Source organism: Mustelus asterias, chromosome 24 (assembly GCF_964213995.1).
Source record: "Mustelus asterias chromosome 24, sMusAst1.hap1.1, whole genome shotgun sequence".
Classification (NCBI taxonomy): domain Eukaryota; kingdom Metazoa; phylum Chordata; class Chondrichthyes; order Carcharhiniformes; family Triakidae; genus Mustelus; species Mustelus asterias.
The window spans coordinates 44,953,510-44,969,603 of record NC_135824.1 but is presented as its reverse complement, the minus strand read 5'-3'; the positions used below and the strand labels follow the sequence as shown (position 1 = coordinate 44,969,603).

General features: G+C 47.6%; 1 protein-coding gene across 2 annotated transcripts in view; it reads right to left on the bottom strand.

Moving 5' to 3' along the window:
* Positions 1-16,094, bottom strand: part of LOC144511066 (adenosine deaminase domain-containing protein 1-like) — a 61,733-nt gene that overhangs the window by 27,246 nt on the left and 18,393 nt on the right. The gene's annotated exons all lie outside the window — the stretch shown is intronic.

The following is a 16,094-nucleotide window of genomic DNA, read 5'->3' as shown; positions in this document are numbered from 1 at the left end:
CCATTGACTGTACCTTCTTCATTAAGAGAATCTTCCCCATGCCTGCGTGGCTTTCCTCCAGATGCTCCGGTTTCTTTCCACGCTCCAAAGATGTCAGTGCAGACTAAATGGGCCAAATGGCCTCCTTTTTCATTGCAGGGATTCTAAGAGAATCCTTCTGGAATCCTACTGAATGCAGGACTTGCCCAGCACTGGATACTTTGGTGGGACCTTCAAAAATGTTGCTGCCTGCATGAAGTTTTGAGCAGAAGAGAGACCAGCCGCAGCTGAGAGTCCTCACAGCAGAGCCACTCTTTATTCTGCCATCACAGCAGGGCGGCGTGGTGACTGTGCGCCTCTGTGAATCCCCATGTTCCTGTCGTTCCTGTGCTCACCTTCCTCGCCAGCCAGGGTCATCGACAAAGTTAGCAACTGCACCGAGGTCAACAATGCCTTCGGAATTTGGACCTGCAAACGGTAGGACAAAGTAATACTCAAGATAGATGGGAAGGGAGCAATCCTCCACCTTCGCTCCAGCTCCATTATTGGGGGGAAGACGCGCCTACTTTATCTACGCCCAGCAACCCAAGTTTGGTGCTCCTGCTGAAAATCTGATCATGTGGCAGCCAACTGCAGCGCTGCCACCTGCAAGAATTGCAAGTGAGAAGAACATCAGGCAAAGGACCGTGCAGGCTAAGTGTTGCAACCTGTATGGCGGGAAAGCCCATCTCCAGCCCCAAACAATGTCTCACTTAGGCGGCAAAAAGCAAGGAGGGCCAAGCAGACCGAACTGTGAGCGTGACTACCACCAAGGAGACTTGCAAACCTCCCCTAACAAGGCTCCAGTGAGCAGAGTGGGCCAAAGGAGGGCAAACAGAGAGAGAAAAAGACAAGGAAGAGAGTGAAGCAGCAGATGGCCAAACATCAGGACCGTCCCCTGAACCCGCTACGCACGGCCAAATCACTGGAGGAGGAGCCAGCAAAGGGTCAACAGGGGAATTTTTCAGTCGGTGAAGAAATCCAAAACGAAAAAGGAGATAAGGAAGAATCAAACCATTTCCCAGACCAGCATGAGGTGACTCTCATCTGACCCAGAGGATAGAGGCTGCTGCTGCACTTTGGACAAACAAGAACAAGGACAGGTACCTTCAGAAGGACTGGAAAAGCTCGAGGGAGCTGGAGCAGCTCCAGGGCATTGGAGACAAAGATGCCAGTGCACCCCAACTTTTGATCTCAAAGTGAAGAGGCCAGCACACCCCAGCTCGGGGAAGCCGGGAGCTGCAATGTCCCTGTGGGGGAATAGATTGGAGAATTTCAACACAGATCAAAACCTCATCCCTTGCATGGAACCGTCCCTGCCCCCGATGCCACCCGGCAGAACGTTCCTAAAGGGGCAGTTCAGGACCATTTTGACATTTTTCCCTGAACACCAAGGTCCAGGAAATGAAAGGATCCCAATCCCCAGCCCTGAGGAACTACACCGAAAACCTTCCTCCAGCCTGAAAAACACTCATTGACCATTATTCTGTTTCCTGTCACTCAGCTAATTTTTTTCATAAGTTCATAAAATATAGGAGCAGAATTAGGTCATTCGGCCCATCAAGTCCGCTCTGCCATTCGATCATGGCTGATATGCTCCTCATCCCATTTTCCTGCCTTCTCCCCACAACCCTTCAAGCCATTACCAATTAAAAATGTCTAACTCCTCAAATGTATTCACTGTCCCAGCAAGCACCGCATTTTGGGGCAGTGAATTCCACAGATTCACAACCCTTTGGGAGAAGTAGATTGTCCTCAACTGATTTAAATTTACTACCCCTTATCCTATGACGATGACCTCTCATCCCAGAATGCCCCACAAGAGGAAACATCCACTCCGCATCTACTTTATCCATACCTTTTATCATCTTGAATACCTCAATTTGATCTCCCCTCATTCTTCTAAATTCCAGCGTATCGGCCTAAACTGTTCAATCTTCTTCATATGACAAACCCCTCATCTCTGGAATCAATCTAGTGAACCTCCTCTGAACTGCCTCCAATGCCACTACATCTTTCCTCAAAGGGGACCAAATACTCCAATACTCAAATACACAATACTCCAGTTGCGGCCTCACCAATGCCTTGTATCGTTGCAACAATACTTGCTTACCTTTATATTTCCTTTAGCTATAAATGCCAACATTCCATTCGCCTTCTTTACTATCTGCTGTACTTGCATGCCAATTTTCTGTGACTCATGAACGAGGACACCTAGATCCCTCTGCACCAGAGCACCTGAAGTCTCTTCCCATTTAGATAATAAGGGCGGCACGGTGACACTGCTGCCTCAAATCAGGGACCCGGATTTGATTCCTGGCTTGGGTCACTGTCTGTATGGAATTTGCACGTCCTCCCTGTGTCTGCGTCGGTTTCCTCCGGGTGCTGCGGTTCCCTCCCACAGTCCAAAGATGTGCAGGTTAGATGAATTGGCCGTGCTAAATTCTCCCTCAGTATACCTGAACAGGTGTCGGAGTGTGGCAACTAGAGGATTTTCACAGTAACTTCATTGCAGTGTGAATTTAAGCCTACTTGTGACCAACAAATAAATAAACTTTGTCACCTTCCCATTTTTGCCGACCAAAATGCATTACCTCACACTTATCCACGTTAAACTCCATCTGCCACATTTTGGCCCACTCTCCTAACCTATCTCTTTCCAATTGTAACTTTCTTATTTCCTCATTGCAACTTACTGTCCTGCCTATTTTTGTGTCATCTGCAAGTTTGACTATAGAGCCTTCTATCTCTGTATCGTTAATATAAATTGTAAATAGCTCGGGCCCAAGGAGCGAACCCTGTCGTTCCTCACTAGTTACTTCTTGCCATCCAGAAAGAAAACCATTTATCCCAACTCTCTGTCTTTTGTCCATCAGCCAGTCACCTATCCAAGCTAATAAATTACCCTCAATCCCATGTGATGTAACCTTGTGAATTAACCTTTTCTACGGCACCTTATCAAACGCCTTCTGAAAGTCCAGATATACTACATCTACAGGATCCCCATTATCCACTTTGTGTGTTACATTTTCAAAAAACTCTAGCAAATCCGAAAGTGGAAAACATAGTGTACTTGTACTCCATCTTTATTCCCTTCAGCACATTTTAGCTAATCTTATGTTGGTCTTTTAATTCAGCTTCTGGGAGGCCAATGTGCAACATTTAAGCCTTGAAATTTTTGGAAATATCCCTAGAACAAACCCTTTAGACCCAGTCTAAGGGGAGGCGATGGCCTAGTGGTATCATCGCTAGATTATTAATCCAGAAACTCAGTTCAGGTGACCTGGATTCGAATCCCAACACAGCAGATAGTGGAATTTGAATTCGATAAAAAAATCTGGAATTAAGAATATACTGGTGACCATAAAACCATTATTGATTGTCAGAAAAACCCATCTGGTTCACTAATGTCCCTTTAGGGAAGGAAATCTGCCGTCCTTACCTGGTCTGGCCTACATGTGACTCCAGAGCCACAGCAATGTGGTTGACTCTCAACTGCCCTCGTGCAACTAGGGATGGGCAAGAAAATGCTGGCCCAGCCAGCGATGCCCATGTTCCATGAATGAATTAAAACAAAAGTTTTATTAAATTAAAAGATCAACATGAAACACTCAAAAGAAAGCAATGGACTTCATCTTCGCAGTTTCTTGTGCCTCATTTTCCATTTCTTGTGCTGTAAAAAGGTTATTAAATGGCATTGGTTTCTGCAAATAGCCAACCCTTAGCATATTTGTTCATCTTTATGTGCTTATAGTGTGGTGTGGACATTCAAATACTATAGTATGTTTCTTAACTGTTTGGTGTACCTGTGTCATGATAGCTTGGACTGAAGTGTGCCTCACTTAACAATTTGAACAACAGAAATGTTGGCGACGATTCTCCCAAAAGTGCTGAATTGGTGGGAAAACTGTTTGTTTTTTCAATGTAGCTTCACACTTGAATCTCTCCACTCTGTGCAATGCAGAAATATATACCAAAAGTATATACCAGTGATAAGAAAGGACTGTAGAAAAAGAGATAATCAGCCATGGATATCTAAGGAAATAAAGGAGGATATCAAATTGAAAGAAAACACATACAAAGTGGCAAAGATTAGTGGGAAACTAGAGGATTGGGAAATCTTTAAAGGTCAACAGAAAGCCACGAAAAAAGCTATAAAGAAAAGTAAGATGGATTATGAGAGTAAACTAGCTCAGAATATGAAAACAGATAGCAAATGTTTCCACAAAATATAAAACGAAAAAGAGTGGCTAAAGTAAACATTGGTCTTTAGAGGATGAGAATGGGGATGTAATAACTGGAAATGAGAAAATGGCTGAGGCATTGAACAGGTATTCTGTGTCGGTCTTCACAGTGGAAGACACAAATAACATCCAAAAATTGATGACAGGAAAGCTATGGCAGGTGAGGACTTAGAAACTACCATCACGAAAGAGGTAGTGTTGGGCAAGCTAATGGGGCTGAGGGTAGACAAGTCTCCTGGCCTGATGGAATGCAACCCAGGGTACTAAAAGAGGTGACAGGGAAAATAGCAAATGCACGAGTGGAAATTTACCAAAATTTGCTGGACTTTGGGGTGGTTCCCGCAGATCGGAAAACAGCAAATGTGACATCACTGTTTAAGAAAGGAGGTAGACAAAAGGCGGGTAACTATAGGCTGGTTAGCTTAACTTCTCCAGTAGGGAAAATGCTTGAATCTATCAGAAAGGAAGAAATAGCGAGACATCTGGATATAAATTGGTAAGACGCGGCATGGGTTCATGAAGGGCAGGTCATGTTTGACTAATTTGATGGAATTCTTTGAGAACATTCCATGTGCAGTGGACAATGGGGAACCTGTGGATGTGGTGTACCTGGATTTCCAGAAGGCATTTGACAAGATGCCGCACTAAAGACTGCTACATAAGATAAAGGTGCACGGTGTTCCGGGTAATGTATTAGCATGGATAGAGGATTAGTTAACCAACAGAAAGCAAAGAGTGGGGGTAAATGGGTGTTTTTCTGACTGGCGATCAGTGACTAGCAGTGTGCCTCAGGGATCAGTGTTGGGACTGCAATTGTTGATGATTTACATAGATGATTTGGAGTTGGGGACCAAGTGTAGTGTGTCAAGATTCACAGATGACACTAAGACACTAATGGCGGCATGGTAGCACAGTGGTTAGCACTGCTGCTTCACAGCTCCAGGGACCTGGGTTCGATTCCCGGCTTGGGTCACTGCTAAAATTGCCCTTAGTGTCCTGAGATGCGTAGGTTAGAGGGATTAGTGGGTAAATATGTAGGGATATGGGGGTAGGGCCTGGGTGGGATTGTGGTTGGTGCAGACTCGATGGGCCAAATGGCCTCTTTCTGTGCTGTAGGGTTTCTATGATTCTATGAAATTAGTCAAACATGATTTGCCCTTCATAAAACTATGCTGACTCTGGTGGATAGGGTTTTGGCTTTCCAAATGTTCTGATATTGCTTCCTTGATAATTGATTCTAACATTTTCCCAACAGATAGGTTACCGGCCAATGAAGTCCCAGGAGGGGGTTCCAATACCCAGTGGGTTTCTTGATATCTGCCTGACAGGACACCAGGGTCCGCCCACAGGTGTCCATCTCCATGCTGTTGCTTAATTGGCCTGGAAAGGCAAGCAGGAAGGGGGATAAAGGGACACATTTCAAACACACCAGGAGCGAAGACTCAACGAAGGAGGCTAACTGGTCTGTAATTTCCCACGTTTTGCCTCCCTCCCTTTTAAAATAAGGGTGTTACAGTAGCATTTTTCAAATCCACTGGAACCATTCTCGTGTCCAGGGAAATTTGGAATATCATAAGCAATGGATCCACTATATCCGCCGCCACTTCCTTTAATACCCTACCATGTAGGCCATCTGGCCTGGGGGACTTATCTGCCCTCAATCCCAATAGTTTGCTGAGTATCTTTTCCCTATCCATGTTGATTGTTCCAAGTTCCACCCTTTCTATTATCTCTGACTTGCCCGTTCCTATCGCAATGGTACCCTTGTCCTTCACCGTAAAAACTGAGGCAAAGTATTGATTTAGCATCTCGGCCATTTCAGAGTTCCCTACTATTAACTCTCCAGTTTCATCTTCCGAGGGACCAACATTCACCCCTAGCGACTCTTCCCTTTTATATACCTAAAGAAGCTTATGCTATCCTTCCTGATATTTTGCTCTCATTTTTTTTCATAATTTGCCTTAGCCCTTGTGGTAATATAAACAGGGCCTAGTTTTAAGGCTGATAAAATTGGATATCCTAAATTAAAGAATTGGGCACATTGAAATCAAACACAGTCAAACCTCGGGCAGGCCAATTGTACAAATACACAAACATGTCTGGGCCTGACCCATCAATCACCCATCAGAGGTCGTTGCACTCTACTGAGACTGAGCAGGAGATCATTGCACCCCATTGAAATGCATCGGCCTATTGTTAGAAGCCCAGATCGGGCCAGACTTTCTGTCACCGAGAGTTCCTGCAGTTGGCTTATCTGATAACAGCTTACATGTAAGCAACAGCATGGAGATGGACACCTGGGGGCAGACCCTGGTGTCCTGTCAGGCAGACATCAAGAAACCCACTGGGTATTGGAACCCCCTCCTGGGACCTCATTGGCCAGAAGCCAGAGAAGTTTCTGGAAAGGCAAGCAGGAAGGGGGATAAAGGGACACATTTCAGACACACCAGGAGCGAAGACTCAACGAAGGAGGCGACCTTGACCATCCAGAAGACTGCCCAGAGAAGGAAGAAGCTGCCATCGAGATTCACCTTTGTGACGACAGACCAGAGGGACTCAGAGAATCGAGCCTGCAGTTTAACCAAACCATCTTTGCGGGTAGTATACTTGAATCTGGGGTATGCTCTTGTATTATGTGGGTAATTTAAGGGTTAATAGTGTTATTATTAATAAACTTGTTGAACCTTGTGTTTGTCCTTTGTCCATCTTGCGAATAAGGACACCGGGGTAAAACCTTAGAGTAAGCAAACTGGTCGAAAGTATCTGAGAATTAACAGGTACAATATTTGGCACCCCAGACGGTACTTTGATAAGAAGTAATATGTTGCTCCGAAGTCGAACCTTCAACCCGGTATTCTCCAACACTCCGTCTGAGCCTGAATTAAGAGGGCAAGTTGCCCCACGTGATGGCCAGTCTTAAGTGAGTGAAGGACTAATACAGATTCGACCAGTAAATTGGGCCATAAACCCGGTGTCTGTAACACGAGGTGGACAAACTGTGTAGTTAGAACTAGAACAGTCTAGGGAATTTGGGAAAAATCTACGGGAGGGAATTTAGTGAAAACCGGACCCCTACCCCGTTCCCTTACCTATACTCAAGTGACGAATCCTGAAAGGAAATAATTATGGCCAGTCATGCTGAATGGGAGGAAGTTCTCCGTTTATATGTGAACCATAAGTGGCCCAAATGGGTACAGTGGGGTGACGCCCCGAAACTGGATCTGGGATCCGAGGGAGAGAATTGTTGGAATCATGCCCATAAGGAAATGGGTAAAAGGGCTCCCAAGCTTAGGAAGGCGATTGCGATTGCTAGTTGTCTCGAACAGCTCCTTGGTAGAGAAGCAGAGATTATCCAGGTTAAACGGGACACAGTAGCCCAGGTAACCCAACTAAAGCAGGACTTAATGAGTGCTACCACGCGCGTACAACAATTGGAAGCAGAGGTAGGCACAGGAGAGAAAAGGAACCAGATTAATATGATACACATGAGCCAGTGCCAGGCTCAGTGTGATAAAGCCTACCAAAAGGCACAGCGTGCTGCCACTGAGAGAGAGGCTGCGCTGCAACAGGTAGAGGAAGTTAAACGTAAATGCAGCGACCTACAGGCTGCAGTAAAAGTTTTGCACCAAGCAGGAAAAGCAAATACAGCCCACGCAACAGACCACTCCAAATGCCTGCGCGAGATTGAAGATTTAAAATCACAACTCAGGGGGACCAATATCCTAGCGGGAAGGTTGTCTAAGGCTACTGGGGAGAGTTTAAACTAGATAGGTTGGGGGGAGGCGATCGAGACGAGGTGACTGGGAGCGAGGAAATTAGCTCGCAAACAGAGAAGGGTTATAGACGGTGCAAGAGGGAGGATGGACGGGGGATAGAGAAGGGGAGAGCTCAGACCAAAGGATTGAGATGTGTTTACTTTAATGCCAGGAGTATAATGAATAAAGGGGATGAGCTCAGAGCGTGGATCGATGCCTGGAAGTGTGATGTGGTGGCCATTACGGAGACTTGGATGTCTCAGGGACAGGATTAGATACTACAGGTGCCGGGATTCAGATGTTTCAGGAAGGACAGGGAGGGAGGCAAGAGAGGGGGTGGGGTGGCACTGCTGATCAGGAATAGTGTCACAGCTGTAGAGAAGGTGTATGCTGTGGAGGGATTGTCTACAGAGTCTCTGTGGGTGGAAGTTCGGAGTGGGAAGGGGTCGATCACTTTGCTGGGAGTTTTCTATAGGCCGCCCAATAGTTACAGGGAGGTGGAGGAGCAGATAGGGAAACAGATCCTGGAGAGTTGCAATAATAGCAGAGTTGTTGTGATGGGAGACTTTAATTTCCCAAACATAGATTGGAATATCCCGAGGGTAAGGGGATTGGATGGGGAGGAGTTCGTTAGGTGCGTTCAGGGGGGTTTCCTCACACAGCATGTGGACAAGCCTATAAGAAGAGAGGCTGTACTTGATCTGATACTGACCAATAAACCTGGACAGGTGTCAGATCTCTCAGTGGGAGAGCATCTTGGGGATAGCGATCATAACTCTATCTCCTTTATGCTTGCATTGGAAAAAGAGAGGATCAGGCAAGATAGGAAAGCGTTTATATGGAGTAAGGGGAAATATGAAGACATAAGGCAGCAAATTAGAGGAGTAAATTGGAAGGAGGTATTCTCGGGGAAATCTACTGAAGAGAGGTGGCAGTTTTTCAAGGAATGTCTGTCTAGGGTTCTACAGGACAATGTTCCGAGCAGACAGGGAGGAGTTGGTAGGTTAAAGGAACCGTGGTGCACAAAAGCTGTGCGGGACCTAGTCTAGAAGAAAAGGAAAGCACACAAAAGGTTCAGAGAGCTTGGCGAAGATAGGGATCTAGATGAGTATACGGCTTGTAGGAAGGGACTAAAGAAAGAAATTAGGGGAGCCAGAAGGGGTCACGAGAAGGCCTTGGCAAGTAGAATTAAGGAAAACCCTAAGGCGTTCTATAAATATGTGAAGAGTAAAAGGATGAGACGTGAAGGAATAGGGCCTATAAAAGGTGAAGGCGGGAAAATCAGTACGGAACCAGTAGAAATGGCAGAGGTGCTTAATGAGTATTTTGCCTCGGTTTTCACAGAGGAGAAGGCCATGGGTGGATGTACTGTGGGCTTGCGGTGGACTGAAAGGATTGAGTATGTGGACTTTAACAAAGAGGTTGTGCTGCAATCTTTGAATGGCATCAAGATAGATAAGTCGCCGGGTTCGGATGGGATGTACCCCAGGTTACTGTGGGAGGCGAGGGAAGAGATTGCAGAGCCTCTGGCGATGATCTTTGCGTCGGAGGTGACGATCACGAGGGGTCACGGGCTCAAGGTGAGAGGGGCGAAGTATAACTCAGATATCAGAGGGACGTTTTTTACACAGAGGGTGGTGGGGGCCTGGAATGCGCTGCCAAGTAGGGTGGTGGAGGCAGGCACGCTGACATCATTTAAGACTTACCTGGATAGTCACATGAGCAGCCTGGGAATGGAGGGATACAAACGATTGGTCTAGTTGGACCAAGGAGCGGCACAGGCTTGGAGGGCCGAAGGGCCTGTTTCCTGTGCTGTACTGTTCTTTGTTCTTTGTCGTCGATGGAGACGGGAGAGGTGCCGGAGGATTGCGGATGTGGTTTCTATTTTCAAGAAGGGGAATAGGGATAGCCCAGGAAATTACCGACCGGTGAGTCTAACCTCAGTGGTTGGTAAGCTGATGGAGAAGATCCTGAGGGACAAGATTTATGAGCATTTAGAGAGGTTTAGTATGCTCAAGAATACTCAGCATGGCTTTGTCAAAGGCAGATCGTGCCTTATGAGCCTGGTGGAGTTCTTCGAAAATGTGACTAAACACATTGACGAAGGGAAAGCGGTAGATGTGGTTTATATGGATTTTAGCAAGGCATTTGATAAGGTCCCCCATGCAAGGCTTCTAGAAAAAGTGAGAGGGCATGGGATCCATGGGGCTGCTGCCCTGTGGATCCAGAACTGGCTTGCCCAAAGGAGGCAGAGAGTGTGTATAGATGGGTCTTTTTCTAAATGGAGGTCGGTCACCAGTGGTGTGTCACAGGGATCTGTTCTGGGACCCTTGCTGTTTGTCATTTTCATAAATGACCTGGATGAGGAAGTGGAGGGATGGGTTGGTAAGTTTGCCGACGACACGAAGGTTGGTGGGGTTGTGGATCGTCTGGAGAGATGTCAGAAGTTACAGAGGGACATAGATAGGATGCAAGACTGGGCGGACAAGTGGCAGATGGACTTCAACCCAGATAAATGCGTAGTGGTCCATTTTGGCAGGTCAAATGGGATGAAGGAGTACAATATAAAGGGAAAGACTCTTAGTACTGTGGAGGATCAGAAGGACCTTGGGGTCCGGGTCCATAGGACTCTAAAATCGGCCCCGCAGGCGGAGGAGGTGGTTAAGAAGGCGTATGGTGTGCTGGCCTTTATCAATCGAGGGATTGAGTTTAGGAGTGCGGGGATAATGATGCAGCTATATAAGACCCTCGTCAGACCCCACTTGGAGTACTGTGGTCAGTTCTGGTCGCCTCATTACAGGAAGGATGTGGAAAAGATTGAAAGGGTGCAGAGGCGATTTACAAGGATGTTGCCTGGATTGAGTGGCATGCCTTATGAGGATAGGCTGAGGGAGCTCGGTCTTATCTCCTTGGAGAGACGTAGGATGAGAGGAGACCTAATAGAGGTATATAAGATGTTGAGAGGCATCGATCGGGTGGACTCTCAGAGACTTTTTCCCAGTGTGGAAATGGCTGCTACGAGAGGACACAGGTTTAAGGTGCTGGGGTGTAGGTACAGGGGAAATGTTAGGGGGAAGTTTTTCACACAGAGGGTGGTGGGCGAGTGGAATCGGCTGCCGTCAGTGGTGGTGGAGGCAAACTTAATAGAGTCTTTTAAGAGATTCCTGGATGAGTACATGGGACTTAATAGGATGGAGGGTTATAGGTAGGCCTAAATGGTAGGGATATGTTCGGCACAACTTGTGGGGCCGAAGGGCCTGTTTTGTGCTGTCGTTTTCTATGCTTCTAACTAGCCATAAAAAGGGGTGTAATGTGTGCATACACCACTGAAACAGGGGATAGTGACCCAGGGGTAGAGTGGGGGGATTTAGAAGAGGATGCCTGCCATTATGCAACAGCTAGCGTCACTGCCGACTGGGGACCCCCACCTCCCTTCCCAGTAATGGAACCAATGGCACCACCTAATCCAGCCCCCATCTCGGAAAACTCAGTTTCAGCTCCTAGTCCTATTATCATCCCAAAAAGCCCAGTCACTAATCCGGTTCCTGTACCGATGAATCCGGTCACCAACCGACGACAGGACAGACAGAAACACAATGTGACTTATGTAACTCCATGCACCATGACACAGCTCACTGACATAGCTAAAGCGATTGGAGTATTTGAACCCTCTGGGGATCCACATGCTCTCTTTGACCAGGTCACCAAATATTGTGTTTTAAACGGCCTAGACAAGGCAGAAGAGGTTAAACTTATTCTGTTACTTTTAAGTCCTGCCATCCGTTCCGCCCGACCCGAACCCCAGAACGTGGCCGGGGGAACCCTACCAGAAATGAAGGCGGCCGTTCTGGCCGCCATAGGCTACAATAGGGATGACCCAGTACAAGGCTTAAACAACTGCCAACAAAAGAGAGGGGAGCACCCGACAGCCTATGCTGGCCGACTATGGAACCAATTTGTTGCGGTTTTCGGCCAATTCATAGAATCATAGAAACCCTACAGTGCAGAAGGAGGCCATTCGGCCCATCGAGTCTGCACCGACCACAATCCCACCCAGGCCCTACCACCACATATTTACCCGCTAATCCCTCTAACCTATGCATCCCAGGACTCTAAGGGGCAATTTTTAACCTGGCCAATCAACCTAACCCGCACATCTTTGGACTGTGGGAGGAAACCGGAGCACCCGGAGGGGACCCACGCAGACACAAGGAGAATGTGCAAACTCCACACAGACAGTGACCCGAGCCGGGAATCGAACCCAGGACCCTGGAGCTGTGAAGCAGCAGTGCTAACCACTGTGCTACCGTGCCGCCCATTAAATCAAGTCCAATTAAATGCACACCACCGGCCCACATGGATCCGGACCCTGATAGCACACGCCATCGAGGGGAGTCGGAAAGCCTGTGAGAATTTTGACCCTGATGATAATACACATACAGAAGCCTGGGCCATCCGCAAAATGACTTGTGTGTGGGAACGGGAAGTCAGACAAACAGACACCCTCAAGCCCACAAAACACGGAATGATGAACCTGATCCACACAGACCTGGCCCCGGTTTGGCGTAACGAAGGGGGAGGTGGAAACAGGGGACAGGGGAACTCACCCCCATATACCTCTGCCAATCATCGATACAGAAGACCGTGGCCCGTGCAGAACCCCGATATATTCCCAACCCCAAGTACAGGGAACAAGATAAAATCAATCCCAGATATGCACCCCCACAAGCACAGTGTTATAACTGTGGGCAACCCAACCATTTTGCCCGGGACTGTAGGGCACCACCAAATTTCAGGGGACCAGCAAACCCCGCACACCCATACACCCCTGCTGATCGCCGACACAGGGAACCACAAGGCCGCACAGGACATAGGCCCAACCCCCGACACCGAGAACGATATAGAGTTGAGCCCAGAGGCCCATGCCCACAAGCACAGTGTTATACCTGCGGGCAACCCAACCACTTTGCCCGGGACTGTAGGGCACCACCCAACTACCCTATCTCAGTGGTTCCCCGATGATGGACCCCAACCCATGCCCCTCGAAGGACCGGCCCAACAAACCACTATAACCCCCACCCACTACCCCCAGGACCAGCACATGCACCTTCGGTTCCCGCCCCAATTTACAGAGTTTCAGGGATAAAAGCCTGGCCCAGGGGACCCCGACGAAAAGGATGAGGAACCTGCAAACCTTACCTCCTATGGCGCCCCTGGTACTGGGGCTCGCAGAACCGTTTGACCCGGCGTTCACTACCAGAGTTGGTAATGCAGTGGGTATCTGGCAGCCAAGGCCCTCCCATATAGGTTCCCTCCACTAAGAAAGAATCAGGACATCACAGTCCAAATTGTAAATAGCTTTATCCGTCCACTCCACACATCACCCAGGAAATTATAGGCCGGTGAGCTTGACGTCCGTGGTAGGGAAGTTGTTGGAGAGGATTCTTAGAGACAGGATGTATGTGCATTTAGAACGAAACAATCTCATTAGTGACAGACAGCATGGTTTTGTAAGAGGGAGGTCGTGCCTTACAAATTTGGTGGAGTTTTTTGAGGAAGTGCCAAAAACGGTCGATAAAGGAAGGGCCGTGGATATCGTCTATATGGATTTCAGTAAGGCATTTGACAAAGTCCCACATGGCAGGTTGGTTAAGAAGGTTAAGGCTCATGGGATACAAGGGGAAATGGCTAGATGGGTGGAGAACTGGCTTGGCCATAGGAGACAGAGGGTAGTGGTCGAAGGGTCTTTTTCCGGCTGGAGGTCTGTGACCAGTGGTGTTCCGCAGGGCTCTGTACTGGGACCTCTGCTATTTGTGATATATATAAATGATTTGGAAGGTGTAACTGGTGTAATCAGCAAGTTTGCGGATGACACGAAGATGGCTGGAATTGCGGATAGCGAAGAGCATTGTCGGGCAATACAGCAGGATATAGATAGGCTGGAAAATTGGGCGGAGAGGTGGCAGATGGAGTTTAATCCGGATAAATGCGAAGTGATGCATTTTGGAAGAAATAATGTAGGGAGGAGTTATACAATAAATGGCAGAGTCATCAGGAGTATAGAAACACAGAGGGACCTAGGTGTGCAAGTCCACAAATCCTTGAAGGTGGCAACACAGGTGGAGAAAGTGGTGAAGAAGGCATATGGTATGCTTGCCTTTATAGGACGGGGTATAGAGTATAAAAGCTGGAGTCTGATGATGCAGCTATATAGAACGCTGGTTAGGCCACATTTGGAGTACTGCGTCCAGTTCTGGTCGCCGCACTACCAGAAGGACGTGGAGGCATTGGAGAGAGTGCAGAGAAGGTTTAGCAGGATGTTGCCTGGTATGGAGGGTCTTAGCTATGAGGAGAGATTGGGTAGACTGGGGTTGTTCTCCTTGGAAAGACGGAGAATGAGGGGAGATCTAATAGAGGTATACAAGATTATGAAGGGTATAGATAGGGTGAACAGTGGGAAGCTTTTTCCCAGGTCGGAGGTGACGATCACGAGGGGTCACGGGCTCAAGCTGAGAGGGGCGAAGTATAACTCAGACATCAGAGGGATGTTTTTTACACAGAGGGTGGTGGGGGCCTGGAATGCGCTGCCAAGTAGGGTGGTGGAGGCAGGCACGCTGACATCGTTTAAGACTTACCTGGATAGTCACATGAGCAGCCTGGGAATGGAGGGATACAAACGATTGGTCTAGTTGGACCAAGGAGCGGCACAGGCTTGGAGGGCCGAAGGGCCTGTTTCCTGTGCTGTACTGTTCTTTGTTCTTATCACCCAATTGAAGAGGGTTTCTTATCTGCCCACATTATACTGCGTCATAATCTTCCGACACACCACAGTTTGGTTGTGGAATGAAGAATCTATTGTTATACTGTGCCATAGTCCTCCAACAACAAGGACACATGCCACATACCCAACATTTTATTTTCACGCTCTGCAAACTCCTTACCCCACTCAACCCCATTAACACTGATTGCCAACCAACCCTTCGTATGACACTATTGGGCTTTTATTATTCATTTACTTATTTCTTTGTTTTTTTTTTAAAAACGAGGGGAGTCATACGACATTCTAATAAAGAAAAGGAAAAGAGAATCAGGCATTAATAGAAAAGAACAGGTGCTACCTTGATCTTCCCCAGAATGAACTACATACTTCTCTGCTATCTGGGACTCCTCGTCTCAGACCGAATCACAGACACCACATCAACCAAAGACCAGAAGATCAGACTACGATGCCCCAGATATATGTGGTTCACCCCACCAGATGCAGGCCAATGTGAGGATGCCATCCTATGGGTACACCCCAATAATCATAGAATCCTACAGTGCAGAAAGAGGCCATTCGGCCCATCGAGTCTGCACCAATCACAATCCTACCCAGGCCTTATCCACATATCCCTATATATTTACCCACTAATCCCTCTAACCTATGCATCCCGGGACACTAAGGGGCAATTTAGAATGGCCAATCAACCTAGCCCGCACATCTTTGCACTGTGGGAGGAAACCGGAGCACCCGGAGGAAACCCACGCAGACACGGGGAGAATGTGCAAACTCCACACAGACAGCGACCCGAGCCGGGATTCGAACCCAGGTCCCTGGAGCTGTGAAGCAGCAGTGCTAACCACTGTGCTACCGTGCCGCACCCAATAAGAGTTTCACCTATGGGTGTAATAACCAAAGATTTGGTGTACAGGAAAGATAATGGGAGCTCTGATTACTGCTCTCTAAGGATGACCCTCACTAGTGATTGGTGGGCGTACACTAACCATGGGTGCATGGAGCTAGCCTGTCTAGCCCATGGCCCAGAAAAAGGGCTGGAATTAGGAGAGAAGTGCCCCGGTAAGGTTATTCAGAACAAATATGAAATTACTATGAAATTAAGAATGGGTTAAGACCAACTGTTAGCACACCCATCCCCACTTGTCCCGAAACCACCCCAGGGCCCCAAAATGGGTTGATATTAAAACATACGGGGAAAATATTATTCGCCAACACACACTACGAATTGGTACCAGTAGTGGTAGATTTAGCCAGAACACAATTACCAGACTGGTGTCCTTCCCCACTTAGAAAATTGTA